The sequence below is a fragment of the Ascaphus truei genome, chromosome 5, assembly GCF_040206685.1.
Source record: "Ascaphus truei isolate aAscTru1 chromosome 5, aAscTru1.hap1, whole genome shotgun sequence".
NCBI classification, from domain to species: Eukaryota; Metazoa; Chordata; class Amphibia; order Anura; family Ascaphidae; genus Ascaphus; species Ascaphus truei.
Window position 1 is genome coordinate 55960355 of NC_134487.1, and position 15058 is coordinate 55975412.

Genomic DNA, 15058 nt, shown 5'->3' on the forward strand with positions numbered 1-15058 from the left:
CCCTATTTGGAATGGAAGGGGGGGGGGGTTAGGTATTAAATGCGAAATTGGACTTTGATAACGGCCGTTTTTCCCCTACCAAAACACTTAGCCGCAGGGACATCTCGCTGTCGATGCCATTGTAACATTTCCCGCGTGCCAATGCCATAATTAATTGTCCCATGCAACGCCACCACCGATGACATTTTAAAATGTCCCTTGCGCTTCTGCCATATTTAACTACCCCCGTGCAATGACGACACCATTATTAAAGTGTCGCGTGCATGTAAAATTTTCTCCGTGCAGCTCACAGTATGTTTACATTTACCGCCACCAATTTGCCGAGAACAGCGCTTGGCGTGTTCAACTTTTCCCCATGTCCCTGCCCTTTCTCGCCCTTGCAAACATTTGAATGAATGAAGAATCTTTCAATTTCTCAGCCTTTAAAACCAGACAGCACATAAAACACAGACAAAGCTCAGTTTTAGCACATCCAGTGAAAATCATACACTGTACAGTGCCTAAATATATATGTATAAATATCTATTAAGTAAAATGGTCTTTTAGTTTGACATTTTTGGCCAAAATTGTTGTAAGCCCCTGAGCCAACGTCACGGCAGACCACAATTCAGGGGTCCCTAACGCTAATATAAATTCTTAATAACCTGTGTAATAACAGGAAGAATGATTTATAGTAAATCTGTCAATATTAGTTGCAAAGTTCTAAGTCTGATTGAAGCCTTTATTAACCTGTACATTACCAGGAAAAGCACTCTGAATTAGAGTTGTCACAACCATCCTGCAAGCAAGCAAGTTCCCCTGTGTTTTATGTGCTGTCTCTGGTTTTAAATATATAATGCCATGCTCAGTAGCACTCCTCTGTGACACTCATATGCTTATATATATGTTGTGGTTATTTTGGGGGTTCAATAGGAGCTTGTTAGGTGTCTAGTACATTTCTCAGCCTTGCAATTTTTTTTTTTATAAATCCTATTGGGATGGAGAGGGGGTGGCAGGAGGGACAAGGGGGGGAGTAGGCGAGACGGAACAATGGAGAGAGGGGAGGAGAGATATGGAGGATCAGGAGAGACTAGGGAAGGAGAGGGGTAATAAATTTGACTTCAGGCAATTTATTTCAAAATTGTTAATATATATTAATAAACAATACCTATTACTTCCTGAACATGTTGCTAACAATTAAAGTCAATACATTTCACACAAGAACACACTAAAAAACAATTAAGCACAATACATTGTCATAATGTACACAGATTCCCAAGAAGCTCTGAGAAACCCCAACCATTACCACATAATATATATAATGCATATAAGTGTCAAAAGGAGTGCTAGTGGGCGTGGCTAAATGTATACAACATAGAACAAAAATGCCCAAAGCTACTTCCATTGTGACAAAAATACACAGTGCAACCTATATATCTCTTGTAAAAAGGGTCATTTAGTTTAACAGTGAAAAAAGATTTAAGTGCGCAACCCAAAAAACAACCCAATTGTGTTGATAGATCAATATCTAAAAGTGATACTACTAATTAGTGTAAACCCTCCTTATTGTTTCTTATTCAAACAATGGTTTCAGGCACAACCCTACTGTGGAAGTGACAAGAAATTGATACAAAACCGTTGGTATGTTGCGTATGCTGCTATAGTGACAGAGTGGCTCAGCACTCCCAAGATCTAGAGACAAAAGACAAAAAACAAGCGCAAAACGCAAATAGTGAAGTAGCTCAAAATATATTTAGTGTTTAAAAAAGGGTAAGTATTCTGCGTACATCAAAGCAATAGAACATAAGCATTGCGTGTATCAATACACCAGTTACCACACAGCTGGCATCAGGGTAGACGATAGAAGGAGATCCCCCCAGGTAAGTGAACCTCAGCACTCTCCAGATGTCATCTGACTCCGTAGCTGTAGTTTGTCACCAGCATCCAGGTCGTCTCCAAATCCCGCGTCTGTGCCTGCAAGTCCGTCAGCTGACAGTGACGTTCCGTTACGCGCATAATGGTCATACCTGATGAAATAGCATCTAGCTACGAAACGCGTAGGATTATTGCTTTTATTGGTACCTTTTATGCCTACTATTTTTATCCTTTAACAGCTTTGTGCTTAGTTAATAAGATACATCTCTTTTCTGCCGTGCATCTGTAATATACCGCTCGGGTGTCTCCCGTTGGAGGTACGCCCCTTGTGTGACGTCACACGTATGCGCGTAACGGAACGTCACTGTCAGCTGACGGACTTGCAGGCACAGACGCCTGAACACGCAACTGTATCCTGGAGCATTGAGACTCTGTTGAGTGGACTTAGAAACTTTGTCCTGAAGCACACAGTGTGTCTTTTTAGAATAAGAACTTCCTCATTACCACCACGGAGGCGACAACGGAGTTCCTGTAACACGTGATTTGGAGACGACCTGGATGCTGGTGACAAACTACAGCCACAGAGTCAGATGACATCTGGAGAGTGCTGAGGTTCACTTACCTGGGGGATCTCCTTCTATCGTCTACCCTGATGCCAGCTGTGTGGTAACTGGTGTATTGATACACGAAATGCTTATGTTCTATGGCTTTGATGTACGCAGAATACCTATCCTTTTTTAAACACTAAATATGTTTTGATGTACTTCACTATTTGCGTTTTGCACTTGTTTTTTGTCTTTTGTCATTTAGTTTAACCCTTTGGCCAAAGCGTCTTCAGCCTGCTGCCATTTACAAGCCATGACCGAAGCAGGTCCTAACACGAATCTGGGTTACAATTCTTATTTACCTGTATAATTACAGGAAGAATGATTGGCCAAAGGGTTAAACTAAATGACCCTTTTTACAAGAGATATATAGGTATTGCACTGTGTATTTTTGTCATAATGTAATGATTATTCATTATTGCGGTATATCGTAAATGTGTACTTTTCCATTTCCAGAGGTCTCTAAACAGAGGGAGGTAGAGATTATAAAGTATTTTGACGTTGATTTTGGCTTTAAAGGTGCAAACAAGTAATGTGCCAGCAAGTAATGTGCCTGTTTAATGAATCCTCCAATAGTGCTCTTAAGCAAAGGATTTCTAAACAAAAACTTTTCATATGTTGCTTGGTGTTTGGAGAGTTTTATCCAAGCGTAGAAAGCAGAAAGTGACAGTGGACAGTTATTGCTATGTTTTTCATAAAATAAGTGACCATAAAATAAAGAAGTGTTGGCGTTGTGAAGAACGACTGAGATGTAAAGCAAGAATTCCTACAGAAGGTGGAAATGTAACACTGAAACCTTGTGTACATTCGTCTGCAAATGTGGAGGCATTGAAAATAGTAGCGAAAATTAAGCAGTGTGCAGGAGAAAATAAGGAAACTGTGGCCCAAGCCATTAATGAGAGCACAAACGGCTTGTCGCAAGCAGCCCAGGCAGAACTTCTCAATTCTGCAGCATTGAAAGAAATGGTGAGGAGGCAAAGAAACTAAATCAATGCAATTCCCCCAGTCCCAGCTAATCTTGAGAATCTCGTTAAACCTGAAAACTACAAGACATATGAACCGCGACCAGGTATAATTGAAAGATATTTTTCATTGCGGACCGTGGCCCTAGTCTACAATGGATACTGCTTTTTGGCAGCTAACAGAATCAGCACATACTGAGAGACTCAAAAACCTGGTATGTTCACAGAACATGTAAATCTGCGCCGTTATACTTGCAGAAAGATTTGGTTGTGTTCATCCTGTTTTTTGTATTGTTGTGAGAGGAAAAAATATGGAAGTGCAGTCAAAAAGGTACTGGTAAGATAAACACCTTTATAATATTTTGTCAAGATATAATCACAAACAAAAGCAACAATTGTCATCCCTGACGAAGCCATTCATTGGTGAAACGCGTAGGAGGAGGAGCCAAGGGTCTGTGCCCACATTTGGTATAGTGTATTGGTACTACCAGCACTGTTAGGTGCGTTTGTGAGGGCGGCATTTGTCATCGGCATGTTTGCCTGCCTATTGTTACCAGCACTGCGGAGGAGGATCGCACAACCCCGATACAGCCGGGAAGGGTCATCGCGTCACACCCGGAAACCCGGCGTGCTGTGCAGAGTCAGTTTTCATCATCGTGACCGGAGGAGTCGATTTGGGAGAACCAACGGGCCCCCATGAGCCATCGGCGGAGGTTGGGTGAGCACATCGAGCATTGGCTCAACCCACAGGCACCCCTCAACACGATATCCCCCTACGTTTTGCGTATCCTTCTGGAGTTACTTCTCTGGTCACAAGACTTTGATCTTAAGCCAGGATTTTTCCTGTTGTTACCCCTCTGACATTCGTTTAGCAGGAACTTGCTCCGATCGCCTCTCAGTAATGCACCCAGTTCTAACTGTTTTATATCATTATCTTTTGATTTTATTTTGACAATTGTTGCTTTTGTTTGTGATTATATCTTGACAAAATATTAGTACCCTTTTGACCGTGCTTCCATATTTTTTCCTCTTACAACCACTTACACCAAGGACTGGGGTTCCTTGTTCAGGAAGCTGCAATATCTTTTGGGTTTTGTTTTTTTAACACACTTTGTTTTAATTAAAATTTTAATTAATGGTGCCAGACCCTACATGCTCCGGATTGGTTCATGTCACATTATATATTTTATATTTATTTTTATTGTTCATTATCTCTTAGGTTTTTTAACTATTTTTATAATAGTTCAGTATTTCAAGTTGCATTTATTATTTGGCGCACCCACTTTTTTCTTTTTGCTTTTGTATTGTTACCCAACAAGTTTATTTATTTATAAAATGTTTTACCAGGAAGTAATACATCGAGAATGTAATACTTCAATACTGAGGTAATACTTCAAGTACTATATGTCCTGGGCACAGAGTTAAGACAAATAATACATGGTTACAAATACAGTTATATAAATGAACAGGGTATACATTATATACAAGACATTGCATGCACAGTTAAAGATAATAAATATTATGGGCGTATGAAACAGTTACAGGCCAGATTAAAATGTGAGACAGCCTTAGATTTGAAAGAACTTAAACTGGTGGTGGATGTGAGAGTCTCCGGTAGGTTGTTCCAGTTTTGGGTGCACGGTAAGAGAAGGAGGAACGGCCGGGTACTTTGTTGAGCCTTGGGACCATGAACAGTCTTTTGGAGTCTGATCTCAGATGATAAGTAAAGGAATACGTCTGAAACACTATTCCAGTTGAGAAAAAACGCAGAACCTGAAGTGGCCCAGGAATCAGTTCCATGTGATTTTGAAAATAGCAGCTTTTCCAGATGTGTGCCAGTACGGATACTTTTTTTCATCTTGGAAGAAGGAGTGGCTCAGTGAGTAAAGACACGAACTCTGTAAACAAATACTACATATACTTACACTGTGTTTGAATCAGGGTACTCTGGTTCAATTCCCTTGTGACCTTGGGAAAGTCACTTTCTCTCTCTGTGCCTCAGGCACCAAAAATATAGATTGTAAGCTCATGTAGGCAGGGACTGTGTAACATTCCTCTGTGCTGTGCACTGTACTGTAATTGTGAAGCGCTTTGTGTCTCATTGGGAGAAAAGTGCTATATGAAATAAAGTTATTATTATTAATCACAATATGAAAAGCATTTATGCAGTTGTCCAATAGATACAACGATGCAGATTTTACATTACATGCTACAATGATTACAGCACTTGTGCCAGTAGCAGATTTGGACGAGGCCATAGACAGATTGGCGCAGGAACTTCAGGAAGGGTTGCAATGAATATTAACTTGGGTTGGGGAGTAGTATATGGGCTGCCCAAATCACAGAGGAATGGAAGACTGCAGGCTTCCTTTTTACATGATGTAGAAGGAGTCTCGTGCTCCCAGACATCTATCCATCCAATGTAATACCTAATATTTGAAAAACATGGGTACCTCCATATGTCATGTATACCATATCAAAAAGCAGGTCTGGGGAGACTAGTGTAACCTGTCGGTATACACAAACAGCAATTCCTGACACAAAATAAAATCTCCCACCTACTACTATAACATCATCAATAGTATCCACATGATTAGAACTCACTATTCTGGGAAATGACATGCAAATGAGCACACAGTGCCACCTTTTGCTTCAAAACCATAAACATGTGGGTGGGTGGGTTTACTCGCTATGCATCTTAACCCTGGCTGTGCTCAAAGCTGTGACCACGCAGCAAGCTTAAGCCTATAGGGAACCATGTTTATGGTTTATGGTTTTGAAGCAAAAGGTGGCACTGTGTGCTCATTTGCATGTCATTTCCCAGAATCCCTTGCTGCAGTGGAAGTGCTGTGTGCTGGGTGATAATGGTGAAAGGCAGGGTTGCAGACCTGTCTAAGACGTGAATGTGCTCACAAGTGATATTCTTTATTGGCTATATGCTAACGGTGGAGGTATTCTGTCGCCTTTTTCACCCACCATAACTTAAAATGTATGGTATATATATATATAATTTTTTTATCTGCTATGCGGTGGAGGTTTCTTGTTGCCTTTTTCACACACCATCACACATACACCACACACACACACACCATCACACACACCATCACACACACACACCATTACACACACCATTACACACATACACACACCATCACACACACACACCATCACACACACCACCATCACACACACACACACACACACACACACCATCACATTTTAAGTTATGGTGGGTGAAAAATGCAACAAGAAACCTCCACCGTAATTTCAGGCAAAAGGTGGCATGGTGTGCTTATTTGCATGTCATTTCCCAGAATCCTTTGCTGCATTGGAATATATATATATATATATATATATATATATATATATATATATATATATATATATATATATATATATATATATATATATATATATATATATATATATATATATATATATATATATATATATATATATATATATATATATATATATATATATATATATATATATATATATATACAGTGCTCGACAAACCCACTCGCCAGCTGCGATCGGAAATTGGCTCGTGGCCAGTAACATTTCCCCTGCTCGGGAAAAAAAAAAAATCCCTTGCTCGGAAAAAAAAAAAAATCCCCTACTCGGGAAAAAAAAAATTCCTCTAGCTGATTGCTGTGACGCGGCATGGAGCTGCCAGGACTTCAAACTGCCCTTCCTTCTCTGCACGGGGGAGGGGGGTGTGTGTGCGTGCGTCTGCTCCTCCTCCTCTATACTGAATATCCTCCTGTATTAATTGTGTCAGCTCCTGCACTGATCCGGTTATGGAGGATTTTGGACAGATGTTGGAGGTGGGTGAATGAAATGCAATTTAATACACTGTTTCTCCTCCCCCCCCTTCTCCCGCTGCCCGCGCGGGGTGGGAGTTAATGGCGCTGGTGTTTCTCCTTCCCCCACTGCTCCCGCTGCCCGCGCGGGCTGGAAGGTAATGGCGCTGGCGTTTCTCCTCCCCCCCTTCTCCCGCTGCCCGCGCGGGGTGGGAGTTAATGGCGCTGGTGTTTCTCCTTCCCCCACTGCTCCCGCTGCCCGCGAGGGGTGGAGGTAATGGCGCTGGCGTTTCTCCTTCCCCCACTGCTCCCGCTGCCCGCGGGGCTGGGAGTTAATGGCGCTGGTGTTTTCTCCTTCCCCCCCTTCTCCCGCTGCCCGCGCGGGTCAGGAGGTAGTAGTGCGTGTGTTTCTCCTCCCCGCTCCTGCTGCCCACGCGGGTCGGGAGATACTGTAGTTGCGGGGGTGTTTCTCCCCCCCTCCTATGTGTGTTCCCCCCCTGTGTGTGTGGTGTGTGTGTTGAGAAACGTGTATATGCAGGACACCAGAGGTACCCCCCAGTTTGTCACCCCCCACCCAGTCAGTCACCCCCCCACCCAGTCAGTCACCCCCCCACCACCCATCCCACCAGTCACCCAGTCACCCATCCCACCAGTCACCCATCCCACCAGTCACCCATCCCACCAGTCACCCAGTCCTTAATCCCACCCAGTCACCCAGTCAGTAATCCCACCCAGCCCCCCAGTCTGTCACCCCCCACCCAGTCACCCATCCTCCCCCACCCAGTCACCCATCCTCCCCCACCCAGTCACCCATCCTCCCCCACCCAGTAACCAATCCCACCATTCACCAAGTCAGTAATCCCACCCAGTCACTAATCCCACCCAGTCACTAATCCCACCCAGTCACCCAGTCACTAATCCCACCCAGTCACCCAGTCACTAATCCCACCCAGTCACCAATCCCACCCAGTCAGTAACCCAGTCAGTAACTCCACCAGTTACTCATCCCCTCATCCCACCCAGTCACCCAGTCAGTAATCCCACCCTCACCCCCACCCCCACCCAGTCAGTAATCCCACCCTCACCCCCACCCAGTCAGTAATACAACCCCCACCCAGTCAGTAATCCCACCCAGTCACCCAGTCAGTAATCCCACCCAGTCACCCAGTCAGTAATCCCACCCAGTCACACAGTCAGTAATACCACCCCGCAGTTAGTCACCCCCACGTCAGTCAATCACCCCCTCTCTGTCTCTCTCTTTCTCCCTCCCTCTCTCCTGTCTCTCTGTCTCTCTCCCTCTCTGCCTGTGTCTCTCTCCCTCTCTGCCTGTGTCTCTCTCCCTCTCTGCCTGTGTCTCTCTCCCTCTCTACCTGTGTCTCTCTCCCTCTCTGCCTGTGTCTCTCTCCCTCTCTACCTGTGTCTCTCTCCCTCTCTGCCTGTGTCTCTCTCCCTCTCTGCCTGTGTCTCTCTCCCTCTCTGCCTGTGTCTCTCTCCCTCTCTGTCTCTCTCCACCTCTGTCTCTCTCCCTCTCTCCCTCTGTCTCTCTCCCCCTCTGTCTCTCTCCCCCTTTGTCTCTCTCCCCCTGTCTCTCTCCCCCTTTGTCTCTCTCCCCCTTTGTCTCTCTCCCCCTCTGTCTCTCTCCCCCTCTGTCTCTCTCCCCCTCTGTCTCTCTCCCCCTCTGTCTCTCTCCCCCTCTGTCTCTCTCCCCCTCTGTCTCTCTCCCCCTCTGTCTCTCTCCCTCTCTCTCTCTCTCCCTCTCTGCCTGTGTCTCTCTCCCTCTCTGTCTCTCTGTCTCTCTCCCTCTCTGCCTGTGTCTCTCTCCCTCTGTCTCTCTCCCTCTGTCTCTGTCCCTCTCTCTCTCTCTCCCTCCCTCCCTCTCTCTCTCTCTGTCCCTCTGTCTCTGTCCCTCTGCCTCTGTCTCTGTCTCTGTGTCTCTGTCCCTCTGTCTCTGTCCCTCTGTCTCTGTCCCTCAGTCTCTGTCCCTCTCTGTCTCTCTCCCCCTCTGTCTCTCTCCCCCTCTGTCTCTCTCTCCCTCTGTCTCTCTCCCCCTCTGTCTCTCTCCCCCTCTGTCTCTCTCCCTCTCTGTCTCTCTCCCTCTCTGCCTGTGTCTCTCTCCCTCTCTCCCTCTCTGTCTCTCTGTCTCTCTCCCTCTCTGCCTGTGTCTTTCTCCCTCTCTGCCTGTGTCTCTCTCCCTCTCTGCCTGTGTCTCTCTCCCTCTCTCCCTCCGTCTCTCTCCCTCTGTCTCTGTCCCTCTGTCTCTGTCCCTCTCTCTCTCCCTCCCTCTCTCTCTCTGTCCCTCTGCCTCTGTCTCTGTCCCTCTGTCTCTGTCCCTCTGTCTCTGTCCCTCTGTCTCTGTCCCTCTGTCTCTGTCCCTCTGTCTCTCTGTCCCTCTGTCTCTCTGTCCCTCTCTCTCTCTCTGTCCCTCTGTCTCTCTCTGTCCCTCTGTCCCTCTGTCTCTCTCTCTCTGTCCCTCTCTCTCTCTGTCCCTCTGTCTCTCTCTCTCTGTCCCTCTCTCTCTCTGTCCCTCTCTCTCTCTGTCCCTCTCTGTCCCTCTGTCCCTCTCTGTCCCTCTGTCCCTCTCTGTCCCTCTCTCTCTCTGTCCCTCTCTCTCTCTGTCCCTCTCTCTCTCTGTCCCTCTCTCTCTCTGTCCCTCTCTGTGTGTCTCTCTCTCTCCCTCTCTGTCTGTGTCTCTCTCTCTCCCTCTCTGTCTGTGTCTCTCTCTCTCTCTGCCTGTGTCTCTCTCTCTCTCTCTCTCTCCCAGACTCTGGATCTGGATATATTATTTACCCTATACTGCTTTTTTCCAGATCTGATTCAAGCGTCACACAGAAGACATCGGAACCCCCCCCCCCCCCCCCCCCGTAACCCAGAAGACAGGTAGGGATCACATCCCCTCCAATGTATAACATTGCGGGAATGAGGTACCTGGACATTGAGGGACTGCGGACCAGGTAAGATCCCAGGCGGGATTGCTGCTTTAGATATTGTGAAGAGGGGGCATTCAGGCACTGGTTAATGGGTGCAGGAAACTAGTCACACACACACACATACACACATACACGTAACAAGGACTAATTGTAGTAAAGTATAAATGTACTACAATAAATATAAACTTATGTCAAAAACGAATGTTGTTCTTACTAGAAATTGATTACATTTCTTTTTTCTTTTCTTTTTTTTACGCGGGTTGGGGCGGGGCTAAGGGCGGGGCTAGGTGGCGAGTAGATTTTTTTGTTTGGCGAGTAGATTTTTGGGTGATTTGTCAAGCACTGTATATATATATATATATATATATATATATATGAGCTGCACAGTGAGGAGGCGCCTTTTCCTGCATGGAGCGAGTAAGGTAAGTACAGGTCCATGCCCCCCCTGTCCAATTTGCCCCCCCCCCATGTCTGATATGGCCCCCCCTGGTTCGATTTGGCCCCCCCATGTCTGATTTGCCCCCCCCCTGTCTGATTTGCCCCCCCCTGGTCCGATTTGGCTCCCCATGTCCGATTTGGCTCCCCCTGCTCCGCTTTCGCCTCCCCCTGCTCCGATTGCCCCCGTGTGTCCGATCCCCGTGTGTGTGTGTGTTTAAGAGTGTGTGTGTGTGATTGTGTAAGAGTGCGTGTGTGTGTAAGAGAGCGTGTGTAAGAGTGTGTGAGTGTAAGATTGTGTGTGTGTGAATGAATACAGACACCAATCTAGTAAGTCTTAGTCACCCACCCACGCACCCCAGTGTCTGTCACCCACCCTCTCTGTCACCCACCCTCTCTGTCACCCACCCTCTCTGTCACCCACCCTCTCTGTCACCCACCCTCTCTCTCTGAAACCAACCCTCTCTCTCTGTCACACACCCTCTCTCTCTGTCACCCTCTCACTCTCTCTCTCTGTCACACTCTCACTCTCTCTCTCTGTCACACTCTCACTCTCTCTCTCTGTCACACTCTCTCTCTCTGTCACCCTCTTTCTCTATCTGTCACACCCTCTTTCTCTCTCTGTCACCCTCTCTCTCTCTCTGTCACCCTCTCTCTCTCTCCCCCTCTCTCTCTCCTCTCTCTCTCTCTCTCTCTCTCTCTCTCTCTCTCTCTGTCACCCTCTCTCTCTCTGTCACCCTCTCTCTCTCTGTCACCCTCTCTCTCTCTGTCACCCTCTCTCTCTCTGTCACCCTCTCTCTCTCTGTCACCCTCTCTCTCTCTCTGTCACCCTCTCTCTCTCTCTGTCACCCTCTCTCTCTCTCTCTGTCACCCTCTCTCTCTCTCTCTCTGTGTCACCCTCTCTCTCTCTCTGTCACCCTCTCTCTCTTTCTCTCTCTCTCTTTCTCTCTCTCTCTCTCTGTCACTCTCTCTCTCTGTCACCCTCTCTCGCTCTCTGTCCCCCTAGTTCTCTCTCTCTCCGTATCTCTGTCACCCCCTCTCTCTCTCTCTCTCTGTCAACCTCTCTCTCTCTGTCAACATCTCTCGCTCTCTGTCACCCTCTCTCTCTCTGTGTCACCCTCTCTCTCTCTGTCACACTCTCTATCTCTCTCTCTCTCTCTCTCACACCCTCTCTGTCTCTCTCACCCTCTCTGTCTCTCTGTCTCTCTCCACCCTCTCCTCGCGTTTCAAAAATGCATCCAAACATGGGTAAAAAAGCATTAAAAATTCTTCTGCAGTTTTCTACTACATACATTTGTGAAGTATCCTTTTCAACAATGACAAACTTAAGACACTGAAATGTGGAAGCTTAAAAATGCTTGATGACGAAATTCGAGTGTCTATCTAATATTCCACCAAATATTCAAAAGCTGTGTTCATCCCATCAACCTCATACATCCCATTAAAATGATAAGTAGTTATTGGTGTTATTTAAAAAAATTTAATTCTTGCACATATTTACAATGACAACAATCTTGGAAATGTATGTTATTATCTGACAAATTATATATTTTTAAAAATATAAATGAAAGTTTTTCATGAGTTATGTTGTGTCCCCATACATTTCGTTATTACAATTTATGTATGTGTCTGTATCTCTTATTAGGGGTTAGTTTAACCTTCAGTTTGCTAGTAAAACTGAATTACTGTGTCGCGAAATGATGCATGTTTAAAAAGTGTGTCACCAACATGAAAAGTTTGGAAAGCTCTGCACTACTGGATGAAAGCCTCCCCAATGATCTTCCAGGTACTTTGGTTGAAAGACTCTTAACGGCTTAGTGTGCCTACTGCGTGGTTTACTTACACCCCCCTAACAAACTGAGACGACACAGTTTTGTGGAAGTAAAAATGGTCACAGCTTTATTGTTTTAACAATACCTGAAAATAACTGTCAGCCACAATCTTAGTCCTTTGTCATCCCTATTCTCGGTATCTTCAGGCGGGGGGAGCCCTCCTCCATCCGCCCTAATCTACCGTCCACCAGGAGAGACACTCTCCACCGCGAGAGACACTCTTTACGGCCCCCATCTACCGTTCACTGGGAGAGACACTCTCCGCCGCGAGAGACACTCTCCACGGCCCCCGTCTACCGTTCACTGGGAGAGACACTCTCCGCCGCGAGAGACACTCTCCACGGCCCCTAGGTCCCCCTTATCAGAGCCGCCTGGGCCTACCCGCATAGGATAGAGCCCAGCTGCCTAAGATTGGTGCCAGGGGTATAGCGCCTGACCGCCTGCGTCGGCGCCTCCAGCCCGCACAATTTTTCAGGGGGACCGTTACCTGGCAGCCCATCCGCATCGGATGGAGCCCCATTTCGGGTATTCACGGTGTCCCTACGATGACTGGCCTGACAGTTCCGCCAAAGCTGTAACGATGGATCTGCTAACAGATTCATAAGATATGGTTAGACACAACACAACATTACATTCTCACTGGGATGGGTGGGTGGAAAACAGAATCAGTGATCAGTTCCTTCAAGCGCAGGGTTTAAATAGCCCGCCCCATTAGCCCCTCCCCTTGTTGATTCGCGCGCAAATCCACCAAACCTCGTGGTGGGGGGAAGGAAAGGAAGGCACGTTAAGTACCCCCTGAGGCACGGGCCATTATTGACGTGACGGCCCCATTTTGGGACCTCTGCTTCTCTTAACGGCTTAGTGTGCCTACTGCGTGGTTTACTTACACCCCCCTAACAAACTGAGACAACACAGTTTTGTGGAAGTAAAAATGGTCACAGCTTTATTGTTTTAACAATACCTGAAAATAACTGTCAGCCCATAATCTTAGTCCTTTGTCATCCCTATTCTCGGTATCTTCCAGCGGGGGGAGCCCTCCTCCACCCCGCCCTAATCTACCGTCCACCAGGAGAGACACACTCCGCCGCGAGAGACACTCTCCATGGCCCCCGTCTACCGTTCACTGGGAGAGACACACTCCGCCGCGAGAGGACACTCTCCATGGCCCCCGTCTACCGTTCACTGGGAGAGACACTCTCCGCCGCGAGAGGCACTCTCCACGGCCCCCGTCTACCGTTCACTGGGAGAGGACACTCTCCGTGCGAGAGACACTCTCCACGGCCCCTAGGTCCCCCTTATCAGAGCCGCCTGGGCCTACCCGCATAGGATAGAGCCCAGCTGCCTAAGATTGGTGCCAGGGGTACAGCGCCTGACCGCCTGCGTCGGCGGACTCCAGCCTGCACAATCTTTTCAGGGGACCGTTACCTGGCAGCCCATCCGCATCGGATGGAGCCCCATTTCGGGTATTCACGGTGTCCCTACGATGACTGGCCTGACAGTTCCGCCACCCAGAGAACCCAATAAGGCCACTTAACTGGGGACTCACCCCACACCCCAAGCTGTGACCCTAAACCCTGACTGCTGATCGCTTGCAAAGGCCTACGCATGTTATTAATAAAATATCGAGGGGCCCCCGCTGGGAAGACAGAAAACCATGTTAGAAGATTATTTAATTACTCGCCTGCCGTGCCCTAATGTACCCCTCTTAAGCATTTGATTGTGAATCTGAAGCTGCTGGGGGCCAACCGTAACCGCCGAAAAGGCTGCTTCTATGTCGATTTTTTTTGTAATTATCCCTTATGGCAGTGTCGAATGATTGGTATTGTATCCGGCGTAGCTTGGGTCTATGGCCTCATACCCCCCTTGGGTATGACAGGTGTTGTATTAGCCTGAATATAATTGTTTTTTTTTGTTCTTTGTGCACCCGGGGAAATAATTAACTGAGCAATAGGGGGGGGGGGTGAATGGGCCCACCAAGAAAACCCCACCTTCTCCCGGTCGGGGTACCCCTTTAGCCAACGGCCCAAACCGCTAAGGCTGACCGGTGTTAGGGGCCTTCCCTCTCCCTGGCTGCCGGTAGCCCAGGGCCTTTGAAGCACTTCTTGACAGGGTGGTTACCCCCGCACAGGCTACACACATGTCTAAACTTGCAACCCGCCCCCCAGCTTGCAGTGTTTATCATTAAACGCCCAACACTCCCCTTTATTGCCTCTGCTTGTTGAATCACTCCCGGGCCGACGCCTGGACCCTTGGAAAAGGGGGCGTCGCCCCCCCTGCTTCCCCTGTCCCACTAACTTCATCCACAATTCCATGTCCATCTTCCCCAAACTCAAACCGTGTATCCCCCTGCCACCTATGCCTGAACTGCTCGTCATAATCCCGCCACGCTGACCCACCCGTGTTCAGCATGTATGGTCTGTATCACATTCAGGTATTTCATCACATTATGCAATTGTTTTGGATGTTTTGAAAGGAAACAGTCCCCGAACACCGTGAAACCCAGAATCCAGTTCGCATTACTCCTTACTACCTGCACTTTCCTCGCCCGCCTCCCGCGCGCGCTTCCTCTCTGCTCGCCCCGTTACAGACAGCTTAAACATATCCACATACAAACTGTTACTTATGTCTCTGTGTTCT